General features: G+C 37.5%; 1 long non-coding RNA gene across 4 annotated transcripts in view; it reads right to left on the bottom strand.

The window, feature by feature from the left end:
- LOC138740334 (uncharacterized) overlaps positions 1-16,885 on the bottom strand; it is a 257,122-nt gene that overhangs the window by 215,519 nt on the left and 24,718 nt on the right. For 3 of the 4 annotated variants that reach the window (XR_011342833.1, XR_011342835.1, XR_011342832.1), the window contains one exon: positions 6,589-6,739. This is a non-coding gene — a long non-coding RNA (uncharacterized lncRNA). Of the gene's footprint in view, positions 1-6,588; positions 6,740-8,617; positions 8,720-16,885 lie in introns of all 4 variants that reach the window. The other variant, XR_011342834.1, reaches the window with a different exon arrangement.

The following is a 16,885-nucleotide window of genomic DNA, read 5'->3' as shown; positions in this document are numbered from 1 at the left end:
AATTTGTTAATGGTGTCACAAATGTCCTCTTTAATCCAAACAGATGCTTTGCAAAGTATTTGAACTGTCACAATGCAACTGTTCCTACAATAATTCAAGTTCCATACAGCATTAACTAATTCCAAGGATTATTATCTCCATTGCCACTCTCACAGACCTCAGCACTATAGGACATAATTATAGGGATCTCTACATCAGTTCAAAAGGACACAGAAAATAGACTTAATTCATTCTTCACCAAGTAATTAATATCTGGTTGAAATCAGACAGTTCTGAAGCATGTTATAGCACTTGCATAATGGCCACAGTGCAAACCATCTACATAATGCACTGAAGGAACCTATCAAGGTTTCTTTGAAAGCAACTTGTTACGAGCCCAGAGGACCCCAAAACCCAGCAGCAATAGATATTCACCAAGACAAATGGTTATTTAAACAAAAATTGGTTTTAATTATTTTTAGACAAGAAAACAGAATCACACTTTAACTTATCACTATTGACTTAACTAACCTAACTTAACCCCCTTCTAATTCTAAACGCATGTGTATGTAATGTATGCATTAAGTTCAGAAAAGTTTTTTGATTCACAGTCTAATCTCACTTCTCATTCCTCCAAGTTCACTGGTTGCAGGCAATTCTGAAACTGTGCACAGAATTTAACACATAAAGTTCACCAGGCTTTGGTGCTTGTAAGGAAAATGGCCACCACTCATGAAGGTTCTTGTTGGTTTTCAAAGAGAGATTTGTTGTTCACTGGACACCCACAACAGATTTATTTTTCAATCAGTCACTTCAGTGTCTTGCTGATGAAACTTTCCCCCTCAGGGTTGTCCAAATGATAACCTCTTTCTTTCAGGTCACCACAGAGTTCCTTTTAGTTTCTCTTATTTCAAGTGAAACATTAGACAGCCAGTCCTCTCTTCTTGCATGAACCACAAGAGCTTTGACCAGGCTGAACTAAGCAGTCACAACCCGTCTTCCAAACGGGGTTTTCCACAATCTTGCCAGCTTGTCCTGTTCCAGTTGCTGCTGCTGACTGTTAAACTGTAGAACTAATCTCTGTCGCTCTCTCTCTGAGAGAAAGCCTGTTTGACTCTCTCTGCTTGCAAAGCCACATGACCCTTTTGGAACAACAAGTTCCCCTCCAGACTGTCTGCAGCTCTGGCAAGTTATTTCATCTGTTGCCTTTTTGTAAACAACAATCCATTAGCAAAGTCTCTTGGGCATACTCCAAAGCTTCTGCAAAGGCTTTTAGTATGAGCAGAGCTCTAGTATTTTAAATGTTTTAAAATGTTTGTATGTGACATACACTAAAAAACCTGCTCCAATTTATCTCCCAAAAACTTATCTATATTCTGTCTTTACCTAGATGAAAAACACAGTAGCAATGCCACCACTTGCAAGTTTCCTTTCCAAGTTGCAAAGTATCCTGACTTAAAACTACATTGTTGTTTCTTCAAGGTCACTAGTGAAAATGCCCAATAGCAGTGCAGGACTTGATTCACCAGTTCAAAAGACATTATCATCTTTTCAAAGTAAATAATGTGATTGACAGGGATCAACATGAAATTATGCAAGAGAAGCAAGGTTTGATGAATCAATTGGAGATCTTTAAAGATGGTGGGGGGGGGGAGGGAATTAGTGGATGCATTATATTTGAATTTTCAGAAGGCTTTCAAGGATTTTTCATATCGGTGAACCACATTGGTGCATTAAAAATTGGGAATGATATATTGAAATGGACTGAGTATTGAGGAAAAAGAAAAGTTCTTCTTGGGTTGCAAGCTGTGACTAGTAGCACATCACAGGATTGGTGCATGGATCTAACTATTCACAATCTACATCAATGATTTGCTTGAGAAAATATAATATTTATGATGATGTGAAAATATTTGGAATACGAGTTATGAAGATGCAAAGGTGCTTCAAGGGGATTTAGATAAGAGCCATGAATAGGCAATCACAGCACAAATGGACTGCAATGTGAAAATGTCAGATTATCCATTTCAGTGTAACAAATAGGATAAGTATTGTGAAATGGTGAGAGATTGGAAAATATTATTTCCAAGGCGATCTGGGTACACAAGTAAAAGAATGGTAATGTGCAGGAGAAACAGATAATCAGAAAGGCAGATGAATGAAGACTGATTCACTAACCCAGGTCTTTATACTCTCAAGTTCAGAAGAATGAGAGGTGACTTTATTGAAAAATAGATAATTATCAGCTAGCTTTCCATGGTAAATACAGAAATGATATTTTTTTTTAGCATAGGAAGAATGGGCCACAGTTCTCATTAACAAGATGAAATGAAGAGAAATATCTTTACTGAGGCTAGTGAATCTTTGGAATTTTCTATCCCAGTCATCAATGATCATGAATGACATATTACTGAATATTAAATGAATCAATTGATATTGGAACACGATAGGAAAATGGTACTTGAGGTAAATTAGTCATAATATTGTTGATTGGTGGAGTGGACTTGAGAGGTTAACTGATCTACTTCTGGTTTTATGTTCTCATATAATTGAAAAAAAGTCTTTTTTTTTAAAAATTTTCCTTGCCTGAAATATCTGAATATTGGTACAATATCATAACCAGATTCAAATCCAGCCTCTACTTCCATCCACATGTGCACCTTTCAGGAGGAGTAATTCAACAATGGCCAAAAGAAGGAAAAGTAGGATGATAATGGGCCAATTTACACTCCAAGGAGCAAATGAAATAACAGTTTCTGCTAAAACTGCTTATTCTTTGGGGATATTTGTTGTAAATGATTAATAGACATGATGAAAACATGACAGACATGTTCCCAAAATAAACTATCCCTGAGGATATATACACACACACACAGATATGTAAAGACAGCAGATAAGTTTTATTAATTTGCTTTGAGATATATTACTTCTGGAGAATTAAGCTTAGCAGATGCTATTAGGAATTGTGGTGGGGAATTTATGAGGAAATAGATTGACACCAGATCCTTTCAGAATTCAATTACAACAAATTTGGACATCAATCAACAGAAAAATGTTCATATTTTGGCATTTCATTGGAGAATATATCATCATATTGGTTCTCAAATCAGTATCTAGATGGTATTCAATATTCCTCAATGCTTCTGGCTGCTTCAGTTCTATGTTCTCAGTTACTTGGGAAACCACAAATAAAATAACAAAACCCATTTGTTATTATAATTTTCTCCAAACTTTGGTTCACTGCAGAAAATAAGATGAAAGTAATTATTCACTAGCATATTTTAGTCAGTATTTGGTTGGTGAGACGACCTTTGAGTTGTGATTCATGTTCCCCACATTAGGTTAGGCTCAGTGGATATAGACTTCCTTGGCATGGGAACAATATATTGACAATATATTAGCAGCACATTATTTAGTGTGAGGTGCTATTTAAGGAAAAGCTATATTAACTGAAAATATTAAGAAAATTACAATTGAATGAAATGATTATAGCAATTATTTTTGAAAATCCATTAATAGTGGCAAGTTGCTTGTGAAAGCCTGCTAATGCAGCGTCTTCAGTAATTATTCATCCTTCTCTATGTTACATCGTCAGATCAGATGCATCTTTGGTACTTTCAGAACAAGAAGAAAACTTCATTGGCCAACATTTCTTTTTCATTGACGACCTTTCCACAACGCTCCTCAATACCCTCTTTTTCTGGAAAGAGGTCAAATTATGTTAAGAATTAATTAAATGGTCTCTATAAATTGCCTTCCCAGAGAACTTATTTCACAGCTGTCCATTAAGAAGACTTTGCTTGGATCAATAATATTAGTATTTCCTTCCATTATGAAATCAGAGACACTGAGCTTAATCTTCAATAAAAACACGAGCTTTGGTGAGTTGGCATCCCAATTTACAACATGGCTGGCTTTATTTCCATTTAAACTAAAGAAATACAAATGATGTAAATTGCCAATCTTATTAATCAATATTCCTTGTGGATTGTACCATAGAAGGAAGAAATTGGCCACTGTGCTTGTTTCTGCCTCACGACTCATATTTACTGACTCTATAAAAAGATCATTTAAATCTAAACCAACAGCTTAGACATTTTGCCAATTAGCAAATTTTCTCGAGTTAATGTATTTTTCATTAAAGACCAATTTAGAATACCTCCTTGAATATATTGTATCAAAACAAGAATGTGCACATTTTTGAAAATAGTCTTCATTAACATAAAATTTAAACATTAATGATGTGGAAGGATAGCATATTCTATAGAGAAGGATATAATTATTTTCTCAAATACTTCCGGGATATTTAGAATGCTTCTGATGGCATAATTTCAGGTTTGACTTGCTATCAATCCTAGGTGATCGCAAGGAAATAGATCCCATTAAATGCAGCTGTGACTTGGTCACGTGTTTTTGGAACTAATGCAATAAAATTGTCAGCTGCCAAGTTACTGACAGTTCAACTTCATAACCCTTTGTTGAGAGTCTTTATCTCTCACAGATCTCAGGCGAACATTACTAAATGAGGAGGAAATCCACTAACAAAACATTGAACATGCTGCCTTCTGACTTTAATTGATTGTTGTGCCGATTTCCTGCAACATATGCACTTGTGTATATTAATCTTTTTCACAATATGTTTTGTGAATTTTAATACCCTTGCTGATCCTCTTTTCACTCTGGAATAGCTAAGTGCTGTGAGTGAGAAAAAATAAATATCTTGTTCATTGCACCTTATGATAAAGTAACTTAGATGATAAATTCACCCCATTTATTCCCCACATTTCTCCTGAAGTCAAAACAATTATGCAACTGATTAAAAAAAATGGTATTCTTAAGTTCTCTTCTACATGGCTTTGGATAATTTGCAAGTGAATTAGGAAGTCGATTGGTTTAAATAAAGCAGATGAAAACTTTGAAGCATAAATAAATTTGCAGGAATGGTTCTAACTCGCGTTGCTAACATTTTGCTTTTCTCCCACTGATGCTGCTCGACCTGCTGCATTACTCCAGCAGATTGTGTGTTGCTCCAAGTTTCAGCACCTGCAGTTTCCCATGCGTTTTCAGTCACATGGGAAACCTGTGGAAAAGGTATTCTTGTACTTGGGCCCAATTTTCAGAAAAGATGCAAATATCTGAAGGAGTGACATTCTGAAAATTAGATGCTGACACAAGTCAGACTTGTGCATAACCTGCTCAAGAGAATAAGCACGAGTTATGACATAATTATATATTAGAGCACTTTGCTCTAATTTTAACTTTACAAAAATGTTATGAGGGTCAAGGATCTGTCAGAAGCAGTGGATTCTTGAAATTTAGTGCTGTTTTAAGAATTCAGAAGTTGCAATTTTAAAAACTCATTATGCCACTGGATAGAAATGAGAGTAAACTCCTGGTGTCTGGAGAACTATGGGAAAACATGCCACTGTCTGAATCAATTACAAAATCTCAAGTTTGCTTTATCAAAAGCTAGGGAAAAGCCTCTTTAGAGACTTTTGAAGTCTATCAGAAATGGGACACATGTAGGGTCCTATTCTGACAGAGACTAAAACTAATTTTTCTCCAACCTAAGTCTTTTGAAAACATTGTAAATTACATTAATGCCAAACTAGAAAATGGCAAAAATTATAATTCAACAAAATGTATACACCACTGTGAAAAGCCAGATTCTCACCTCAAATGAATTTTTTTAAATTGATAGTTTTTATAAATTTGAAATGATGTTTTAAATCCCATTCCACAATCAGCAAGGACACACGATGCTCGAGGAAGGGCATACAAGATATCACCAACCACAAGACTACACTATCTGCCTCCCTCCCAGATGAACTAAACAACTTCGACGTGTAGTATGAGGTGAAAAACGATGTGGTGAAGAAGTTCTTCACCTATCCTTCAAATGATCAGGTGCTGAGTCTTGCAGTGGCTGACGTGAAGAGAGAGTTAGGCAAGGTCAACCCACGGAAAGCTGCTGGACTGGATAACATTCCCACCAGAGTGCTCAGGGGATGTGTGGCTCAATTAGTAGATGTTCTCACCAACATCTTACTGAGAAGCACTGTGGTCCCAATGTCCGCATACAGATCCAACCGCTCTATGGATGATCCCATCACTACTGTCCTTCATCTAGCCCTCACTCATCTGTTTATTGACTTCAGTTCGGCACTCAACACAATCATACCTCAGTGCCTTATAAGGAAGTTGAGCTGGCTGGGTCTAAACACCTCCCTCCACAATTGGATTCTGGACTTGCTGCTGGGGAGACCTCAAGCAGTTTGGATTGGTAACAGCTCTTCCAAGACCATCACACCGAGCATGGGGTGCCCATCCCCCACCACCAGGGCTGTGTGCTTAGCCCACTGTTGTTCCATGACTGTACAGCTAAACATAGCTCAAACCACATCATTATGTTTACTGATACAACCATGGTGGGCCTTGTTAGTAAGAATGAGGAGTCAACATATAGAGATAAGGTGCAGTCGCTAACAGATTGGTCGTTAATAGAACAAAAGAGATGGTCGTCGACTTCAGGAGGGCGTGAAGGAACCACACTCTGCTGACCATCAAGAGTTTCAAGTTCCTTGGAGTGCATTTGGCAGAGAATCTCACCTGGTCCCTTAACACCAGCTCCATAGTTCCATAGCCAAGAAAGCCCAGCTGTGCCCCTACTTCCTGTGAAAGAAGAGGATGCATTGAGACCATCCTTTGCAACTGCATTACCGCCTGGTTTTGAAGCTGTACCTCCTTGGACTGCAAGATCCTGTAAAGGATAGTAAAATCAGAGGAAAATATTATTGGGGGCTCTCTTTCTACCATGAAGGACATATACAACACTCAATGCAGGTGAATGACATTAAACATTGTGAAGGACTCCTCACACCCCTCAGGTAAACTGTTCTCCCTTCTGCCATCTGGTAGGAGGCACCATAGCACTCAGGTCGTTACGTCCAGATTGGGCAAGTTTTATTCCCCCCCCCCCCCCCCCCAATCCTGAATTCCCAGAACTTGTGTGGATAGTACTGTGGAAATTTACTGTATATGTCTTAATAGTTTAATATTTTAACGTTTAACTTCTATTCTAACTTATATTTATGAAAATATGCTGTGGTCCTGGAGAAATGCTATCTCGTCTTTACCGTGCGAGCATGGTATGAACAATAAATTAAAGTGACATGACTTGACCATACAATCTTCTTTAAAGCTCAATGGCATTCCATCACAATATATAAAAATAATTAATTTATAATACATTCTGCAGGACACAATCTAATCTCCTTTTTTTAAAATTTTGTGTCTTCTAGTGAAGTGATTAAAGTGAACAGGTGGGCAACATTTGCAGTGAAGGATACAGACAATATTAATGTATAATCTTCACCTTTCCCTTGCCTACTTTTAGTTTGCTGCCTGTTTTTAATTTGTTATTTCATATAATGATTAAAATATTTAATATATTCTGACCCTTTCAGTTTCAAGTGTTTTTGCAACTCTTAATTTTTTTCTCTCTCGACATTTAATTCTCTAAAAAATCTTGACTGTCTTCCTGGTGTTACATCACTCATTGAATTTCCCTGGTAGAACAAATTGAGCCATTGTGTATTAAAGTAGTGAAATACCAAATGGCATTTTCTTGATATCTCTGACTCTTTAGATCATCCTCTTGTTTCTGTCTATGTTATACATTCATAAATTCAATCTCATAACTTAACCAAGAACCAAAATGAAAGCAGCATCAAGAACATATAGGATTGTTAGGCTGAATGGGATCTTCTAGTTAATGCTTGGACAGTAATGCTGGTAGTCATATGAAGATTTATCTGTACTTAAAGCAAATTGTGCTAGCTTGAAACTAAACAAGTATCTGGGAACCACAAAGTGAGGCCAACTTTACTCAGTTTCATTACGGATAAAACCTTAAAAATGTAAATCCTTGTAAGTCTATAATGAGGGGTAATGTAAAGGACTTTATCTTCTTTGGAAGGTTCTTTTTTAATTAAAATCTTCAGATATTTCCACTTCATCAATGAAAATAAACAGTTTTAGTAAAATTCTTCAAATTCACTAGCAGGATAAATGTACCAGCTTTGACATCTCGTCCCAGACCAGCATTGAAACCCCTGTTGGACTTTGTGGGGTTCTTGGGGCAGGCCACACTGCTCACATGTTCCTGATATTAGGTTCCTGATATTCCTGTCCAAGCTCTGCCAAGGGAAGGGATTACAAGTGGACAGTAGAAAACTTTCTCAAAACCACCTTGAGAAAGGCACAGTTAGCAATTTCAGTTCCAGTGACCCAGGTTTGAATCTGGTGCTGTTTGCAAGGAGTTTGTACCTTATCCGCATTTTTACATGTGTTTCCTCCAGGTGGTCTGGTTTCCTTCAACCCTTCAAAACATACAGGGGTTGTAGGTTAATTGAGGTACTTGGGCAGCACAGGTTCAGAGGCTGAAAGTCCCTGTAACCGTACCACATGTCTAAATTAAAATTAAGAATGTAATATTCACACTGCTCTTTGAAATCTCTAGCCTATGGCTGTTCAAAGTTGAGGAGGAACATTTTAGGTGCATTTGATTACTCTAGAAGCATGTAGAAACTCACAAAGCAACAGAAGGAACACATCATATCACAAGCCATTCACTAACCTATGCTATCAAGTTCATCCTGCCTCATTTGGAAAGCCTGCAGGTCTCATATCACCACCTTAGTATGCACAGAACTGAAGTGAAAGCAAGCCATTCTTGATCCTGAGGGATCACACATAAAGAAGTGGCCATTATTTTCTCCGTGAGCGATTAAGGTAAGAAAATAGCTGCTATAGAATTTATTGATTCTATCCACTAAAATGCAAATCAAAACCAAAAGCAAGAACGTACATCACTCCATTTCCCTTAAACAAAGGTAATTTTTAGAGGAGTACAGATTTAAAAATAAATTTAGAGAATTAACACCTGACATTATAGTATAACAAAAATAAATCAAAGCTAATTGGCACATGGTGTTTGAACCACTGTTATTTTTTCAACCCAAAACTAATATTATTCGCCACTTTCTCCCTATACACCAGATCACATGAAGAAGACACATTGGCTCCTCACACTTCATCAAAAATTCATAATTTTTTTTATTGGGTAGTTGGAATTTGAAGCGATCAAGGGATGCATGAGACACTTGAAATGTTCATTAGAAGACCGGAGTGAAGAAAGACAATATTTAAACACATTGAACTCCTTCCACAGTTTATATTAAATATATTTATTGAAAAGCACCAAACACATCTTTCCATCAATGGCACTTTGCTTTGCAACTGCGGGAAAAGCAATAGCTGCCCTTTTACCACTTCCTGATCCAGCATGCAGGAACCTAAACATAATTTCCACTTCCAATTTAGTGGTCATGACATGGTCTCCTCTACGGAGGATAAACTATGAATGAAGGTTGGGTGATTGCTTTGCTGAACACCGCAGTTCAGTCTGCATGGGTGAGCCCAAATTTCCTGTTGTCTGTTATTTTAATGCACATACCACTCCCATTTTTCTGACATTGGCCTCTTGTATGGTCTTATAAGCTCTTACAATTAAACATGTTGCAGCCCTCAGGACTCAAACATTAATATAGCACCAAGAACATTACAGCACAGTACAGGCCTTAGTGTTGTGCTGACCTATATAAGCCTTTAAAACTAAATCTTACCAACCTTCTTCCCAAAACCCTCTATTTTTTTTGCATCCATGTGCCTGCCTAAGAGTCTTTTCAATGTCCCTATTGTACCAGCCTCCACCACCACCCCGGGCAGTGGATTCCAGATATCCACTCTGTGTAAAGAAAAAAAAACATACCCCTGACTTCTTCCCTAAAGTTTCCTGTCCTCACCTTGTACAGATGTCCTCTGGTGTTTGCTATTCTTGCTCTGGGGGGGAAAAAAAGTGCTGGCTGTCCATCCTATCTCTGCCTTTCATAATATTGTAGACCTCTATTAAGTCACATCTTATCCTTCTTTGCTCCAAAGAGAAAACCCCTAGCTCTGTTAACCTTGCCTTACAAGGCACATTCTCCAATCCAGACAAAATCCTGGTAAATCTCCTCTTCATCCTCTCCATAGCTTCCACTTCTTTCCTGTGATGAGAAGACCAGAACTGAACTCTGGTCAAAATCTAATAATTCAGATAATAATCAGCCAATCGAAGTTCCTTTGAATAATCAATTGCTGTCCTTTGCATGAGAGAGCAGACCAAAACAAGAAATAAAACTGAAAGCATGATCATTTTATACGGTGCAATAGCTATTCCGGTTTAACATTAAATAATGGTGAATGTTTGGAAAAATAAGAATATTTTCTTAGATTTCTCATATATTAAAAGGTAAAGATTCCATTGGTGTCTCGTAATACTACATTTAGAATGTAACATACATGAAATTCTTTAACTTAGTCTACCATGAGGAACTCTCTTACAAGACCAGTGCTTTAACCAATCAGAAACATACAAATGCAATTTTGCAACAAGCTGAAATATCCTTTTATCCAACATAATAATAAACTCTATCAACCCTGGCCAGATTTGCCATGATAATTATACCTTCACAATCCAATTTAAGGCTCAGCTTTATTCATTGTTCTCTTCTACAGTAAATCCACAATTTCTGAGCTTATCTATCTAGAGATTGGGGACAAATCAGTCATCAATACCACTACTGATTGTGATCAACTGACACCCAGTGGAAATGTGTACATTTAGATATTGAGAATGGAAAAGATTCTGCTCTGTGCTGATCCCCACTATCTAGAAATTTCTGGAGGAGTAGTCATTTGGAAAATACTGGAGGACTCTGAAGAGCCAAACTCAATACAGGCCAAACTTGGGAAAAAGAAACAATTTTAAAAAATTTTAAATTTGACATACATCACGGTAACAGGCCATTTCAGCCCACGAGTCCATGCTGCCCAATTTACACCCAATTAACCTATAACCCCCCCCCCCCAGTATGTTTCAAACAGAGGAAAGAGGAAAACCCCACGCAGACATGGGGAGAACGTATAAACTCCTTACAGACAGCATGGGATTCGAACCCAAGTCCCAATCGCTGGCGCTGTAAAGGCATCGAGCTAACCGCTATACCAACCATGATGCCTTTTGATTGGAAACAACAGAATTTAAACCCACAAAGTATGAAGCTGAGAACAATTTTATATAAGAGTATGAGAGGTTCCAAAAATGAGTCTTTTTAAAGCTTTGAAAAGAAGCATTACACTTCAGAATTCTCACTTGAAATTTTGACTATTTTAATGTAGAAGCTCCTTTAAAAATGGACTTGAAAGCCAGTAATATGAAACATATTTAAATATTCAACAAAACATTGTTAACTGATTTAACACACTAATTAAAACATGGCAAATTCCAAAAGAAAAAAATGTACAACTGCAACATGTGATTGATTGATGATCTGTGTACAGCTCAGGCTTTACAGTTCCTGTAATCTGAAACAAAAAGTTAATCAGTAATATTCACACTATGGTGAGCAGTTACAGACAAATTCCCAGTCTTTGATATTGCATTTCATTTTTCAAGCTTATCCAAGTTCCATTTTTTAAGCAGTAATAAAATAAACCAAGGCACGTGTCAATACGTCAATGGGTCTCAGCAAATTAAAGAATTACTGATCCTCTCATTCTCAATCCTTTTCAACAGTAAGCATTTACATGTTGACATGTATATCAAAGGCTAAGGAGAGGGAGAAAATATGCAAGGGTTGTCCTCTTAAACACTATTCTGTGAATCCTGCTAGAAATTTGCATAGCAGTTGTGATAGTACAGGATACCATCACCAAATGTATATATTTACATATAGTAGTAGTGATTGGACGAGATCTGTAGCCACGCCTTCTGGCAGGTCATAAAGGCCTGCTCCTAACCAGACCCAGGTCAGTCTGGACTGGTCGACTTCGATGTAATACGCTCCAGTCTTTTGCTAATAAAAGCCTTGGTTTGAGTCAACAAGTCTTTGAGTCATTTGACACACTACAGCAGTTAGGATAGGGAATGATCCTGGTTAGATTCATGACATCTTGGGTTAGCTAGCCTTCAACTACAGTGAAGAATCACAATTTGTGTGAAGTCGAAACATACCCCCAAAGAGTTTGCATGATCAGCACAGTACATGGTAGAAGTCAGGTGAGAAAAATATGAATCAAACAAAAGCCTGGTTAACCTGAGCCTATTGACATATGTACATGATGAGTTCAGGCAGGTCAGGTATAAAAATTATTATTAGCCCTTGATATGGAAATAGCCAGCCTGGCTTGATAGACTGACTCTCCATGCAAATAAAGAAAAATGCACATAACAGAGGAAGTGGTATTACTCAGTATATGGCTTCACTGTAGACTCTGGGGCCCATCCTGAGGACAAAGAAATCCAATCACATATTTTAGATATCGATCAGGTATCCAAAAGTTTCCAAAGAAGTGCAAACCCTTAGATTTAGCTCAGGTTCAGATTGCCTGTAGATCGATTTGCTTGGGTTAGATTTTAATTCGAAGTTCATATTTATTGTCAGAGTACATACAGGGCATCACATATAATCCTGAGATTTTTTTTCTCTTGTGGGCAAGACAGAATTACCACTTCTTGGTACTGAAAAAACCTGTACTCAAGAAAAATAAGTCACATGTAAGCAAATAAAGAAATGTAAACAAACTGACTGTGCAATACATTTTGTACTCAAGTTGACCTCGAGTACAAACTAATATTAAAAGGTAGAATCTGAAAAGGCTAAATACCTTTATAAGAAAACCAAGTTGGGTAAAACAAATGACTTGCACCTGTTGCTAAAGCTAATGTTTTAATCTTTTTGCCCACTGACATCCACCTAAGATCAGTGGCCATATGCATAATAAAAAGACGACATTTGTCATTTACTTGCAGCTGCGAGTCTGGTTTAAGTCATGCACTGGAAGTAATTCTAAGTCGATTTTTTTTTCAACAGTTAAGTCTGTTCTTTGTTATTAAGGTGATGAATTGTCATCTCTGGGGACTATGGGAATGTGTAGGAAGACTTCTGAAAAATAAGCTATCAAGTCATAGACTGATCTCACCAAATTGCCCTCTGAATGGCCTGGTACAGAATTACTGAACAGTGCCTTAATATAGATATCATCATTTTTTTGTCAACGGTTGAAATACTGAAATTGAAAATTAATATAAAAAGTGATGTCAAAAAGTTAGTAGAAAAAAATAACCATACCCAAGGTTGAGGAAGTTAAAATCAGACAGGGCCCTTGAGGAATATAAAGATTACAGGAAAGAGCTCAAACAGGGCATGAGGAAGGCCAAAGGGAGCCATGAAATATCCATCGTGAGTAGGATTGAAGAGAATTCCATGACATTTCATACTTGCTCTAAAATCAAGAGATTAACAAAGGAGAGGATAGGACCTCTCAAGGACAAAGGAAACCATGGTCACAAGGTGGTGGTGCAAACATTTGGAGAGACCTCTCTGGCTCCAAACAACAGTAAAATTTTGTATTTTCCATGATCAAAATATTTTTGTTTTATGCATTGTGGTCTGAAGAAATCTTTGATTCCTTTGGTTGGTTTTATGTAGTCAGATGACAATAAACTAGATCATGGCTTGACTTGAATTTATTTGTTTGGAGTCAGAGGTAGTGGGTGAGATCCTAAGAGCACTATGCTTTGGAATTCACCGAAGAGAAGGACACAGAGGACAGTGATAGCGAGGTTAATGTGGAGAATGCTAATGTGTTAGGGCATTTTATGATCAAGGAAGAGATGGTGCTGGGTCTTTTGTAGCTCATTAAGGTGGATAAGTTCTGAGTGCCTGATGGAATGCATTCAAGGTACAGAAATAAATGGCAGGTTATGGTACAGCCATTTGTGATAATTTACGAAAATTTTCTGGACTCCAGGCAGGTCCCAACATATTAGAAGATAGTAAATATCACAACACTGTTTAAAAAGGATGTAGGTAAAAGAGAGGTAACTGTAGGTCAGTTAGTTTAGGGTCTGTGGTAGGGGAAATGCTCAAAGCTATCATTAAGGAAGAAAGAGTGAAACATCTGGATAGAAATTGTTCCATCAGGCAGACCCAGTATCGATTCCAGAAAGGCAGGTCTTGGTTGATAAAGTTTCTGGAGGTCTTTAAGGATAGAGGGGAACAGGTGGATATTGCAACATGGATTTCCAGAAGGCAGTCAGCAAGGTTCCACATAAAACAAACATTTTTTTTCTTTATACAGAGTGGTATCTGGAATGGGCTGCCTGGAGTAGTGGTGGAAGCAGATACTATAGTCGTGTTTAAGTGGTCTCAATGTAGCTGCACAGACATGCAGGGTGTAAAGGAATATGTATTTTGAGAAAGGAGCAGAGTTTTAGCTTAATTTAGGCATCATGCTGGCTCAGACATTGTGGGCCGAAGAGCCCGTTCCTATATTACATTGTTCTTTGTTATTTGTTCTGCTTCAGTCTTACACAAGCAACGACGCGTACCATTTTCTATTTTGTACAGAATGACCCATTCTAGCAACGTGAAAGTGAATCTCAACAGAACCCCAGCTAATAACATTTTGTGCATCATGTTATCTGACAATGTACAAATAACATTCAGCAGAATTAACAGGCACAAAATATTACTGGATAAATTAGAATGATAACAAAAAGCATATTGTCTGATATGTTTAACATTCCCATTGGCTTTAAAGCAAAAGCACTAAATTTGAAATAATATTGAAAAAGGAAAAAATAGGTAATATGTTAATTGCCAGAGAATCCATTTGGATTCAAGTACAACCCAACATGCAAATACACAACCAGATATAACACACATAAAGGCAAATATGTACAGTATATAAATAAATATTATTTAATAAAGAGTAGAGTCCTTGATGGCACTCTTCCGAGCCAATAGCTGTAAACTAGAGATGCACGAGAGACAACAGATACTGGAACCTGTGGGGAAATAAAATCTGCCGGAGGAACTCAGTGAGTCAAGCAACATCAGTGGGAGAAAAAGAATGGGTCAACATTTTGTGTCTGAAGCTTTCATCAAGACCTGGAATAATGGTGGCACTAAATTTAAGGTTTTATCTTTATGATGCCTACGCTCTAAAAGACAGATTCAGGAATGTGTTTTGGAATTATTTCAATACAAATTTTTTTTGAATGTCTTTAGTTGATATAAAATATAGAGCAAAGCTTGACTGAAATAATGTTGCACCATACTGTTTATCCTTGTAAAATTAAGAACTAAACCAAACTTGCTGTTTTGGAACAAGATCCTTATGATTAAAGGATGAATGACAAAAATGTTAAGGTACTAAAATGTGATAAATTAAAAAATGTAATTCCATGAGCATCACAGGAATGTCAGAAATAGATTAGAAACAAAGGAAGTGTTGACAAGAAATTAATTGAATGAACAGAAATCTAAAGTTGAGTTCTCACCTTTTTATATTAAACTTATGTGGATGAAGTACATAGACAGTAAAATCTAGAAACTATTCCATGGGGAAGAAGGCACGTTTCAAAGGCTGAACAATTTTTGAAAAAAAATTAATATTCCAATTATTTTTTAATTAATTTCTCAAGGCAGTGAAAATAGTTTGAACCTACTATTCATGAAATGTACCATAATCTGCCTGCTAATAATAGTTTGTCATGTAAATCACATATAGTCCTGCACACACATTCTTTTACGGTATAAACTATCCCGCACTTCTCTGGCATTTGCAGTAATCCTCAACACTTCTAGTGTATTTGAAGTCTAAAATATTGTGTTTCATAAGGTCATGTGTCAACAAATGTTTTGCTTGTATGTTTTCCCCTTTGTTCCAAACACCATGTTTGATTTGATTGACTGTTACGAGAATAAACACTTCATTGTTAACAACAAGTTTATTCTCTTTGATATTGTTGATGCCAAATCAAGAAAAGATGATTTCCTCAGAGCAAGCTCAGTTCAAACCAGGACTGACATTATAAACCTTCTCAAAGGACAGCATTAATAAGCCACTGAAGTATGCTGAGAATGTTAGGAAGTGGGCACCCACATCAGAAATGGCCCTCACTTTCCAGTGGTGCTGGATGCCTGTCCTCTGTCACCAGTCTCGCTAAAGTATCAGAATCAGACTGTCATGAGCATGTCATGAAATTCGTTGTTTGCAGCATCACAGAGCAAACACTTGTATGTAGACCATCTTACCAAATAAAAATAGTGCAAGAAAATGTCAAAGTAAGCCAGTGTTTGTCATTTATTGCTCATTCAGGAATCTGATGGCAGTGGGTAAGAACCTGTCCTTGTGCCACTGGGTGCTTGCCTTCAGGCTTCTGTACCACCTTCTGATGGTAGCAGAATGAAGAGGGCATGGCCTGGGTGGTGAGGATCCTTGAGGATAGAGGCTGCTTCCTTAGGATACCACCTCTTCTAGAGGTCCTTGATGGAGTGAACACTGGAGCCAGTGATGTCACAGGCTGAGTTAACAACCATACACTTGGCATTTAAAGTGCAGGAACAGGCCAGTTCGGCCCTACTTGTCCAAGCCGAACATCTTCTCCCACCTAATCCCACTGACCTGGATTTGGCCCACAACTCTCCCCACCTTTCCCGTCCATGTACCTATCCAACCTTTCCTTAAATATTAACATCGATCTCGCTTGTACCACTTCTGCTAGAAGTTAACTCCATACCCCCACCACCTTCTGCGTGGAGAAATTTCCCCTCGTTTCCCCTAAACCTTTCCCCTTTTACGCTCAATCCATGCCCTCTTGTTTGAATCTCCCCCACTCTCAGTGGAAAAAGCCTATCCACATTGACTCTATCTATCCCCCTTATAATTTTAAATACCTTTATCAAATCACCCTTCAACCTTCTACGTTCCAGGGAATAAAGTCCCAGCCTGC

This window comes from Narcine bancroftii, chromosome 8, assembly GCF_036971445.1.
Source record: "Narcine bancroftii isolate sNarBan1 chromosome 8, sNarBan1.hap1, whole genome shotgun sequence".
NCBI classification, from domain to species: domain Eukaryota; kingdom Metazoa; phylum Chordata; class Chondrichthyes; order Torpediniformes; family Narcinidae; genus Narcine; species Narcine bancroftii.
The sequence above is the reverse complement of the archived record's forward strand: the minus strand, read 5'-3'. Positions and strand labels throughout refer to the sequence as shown.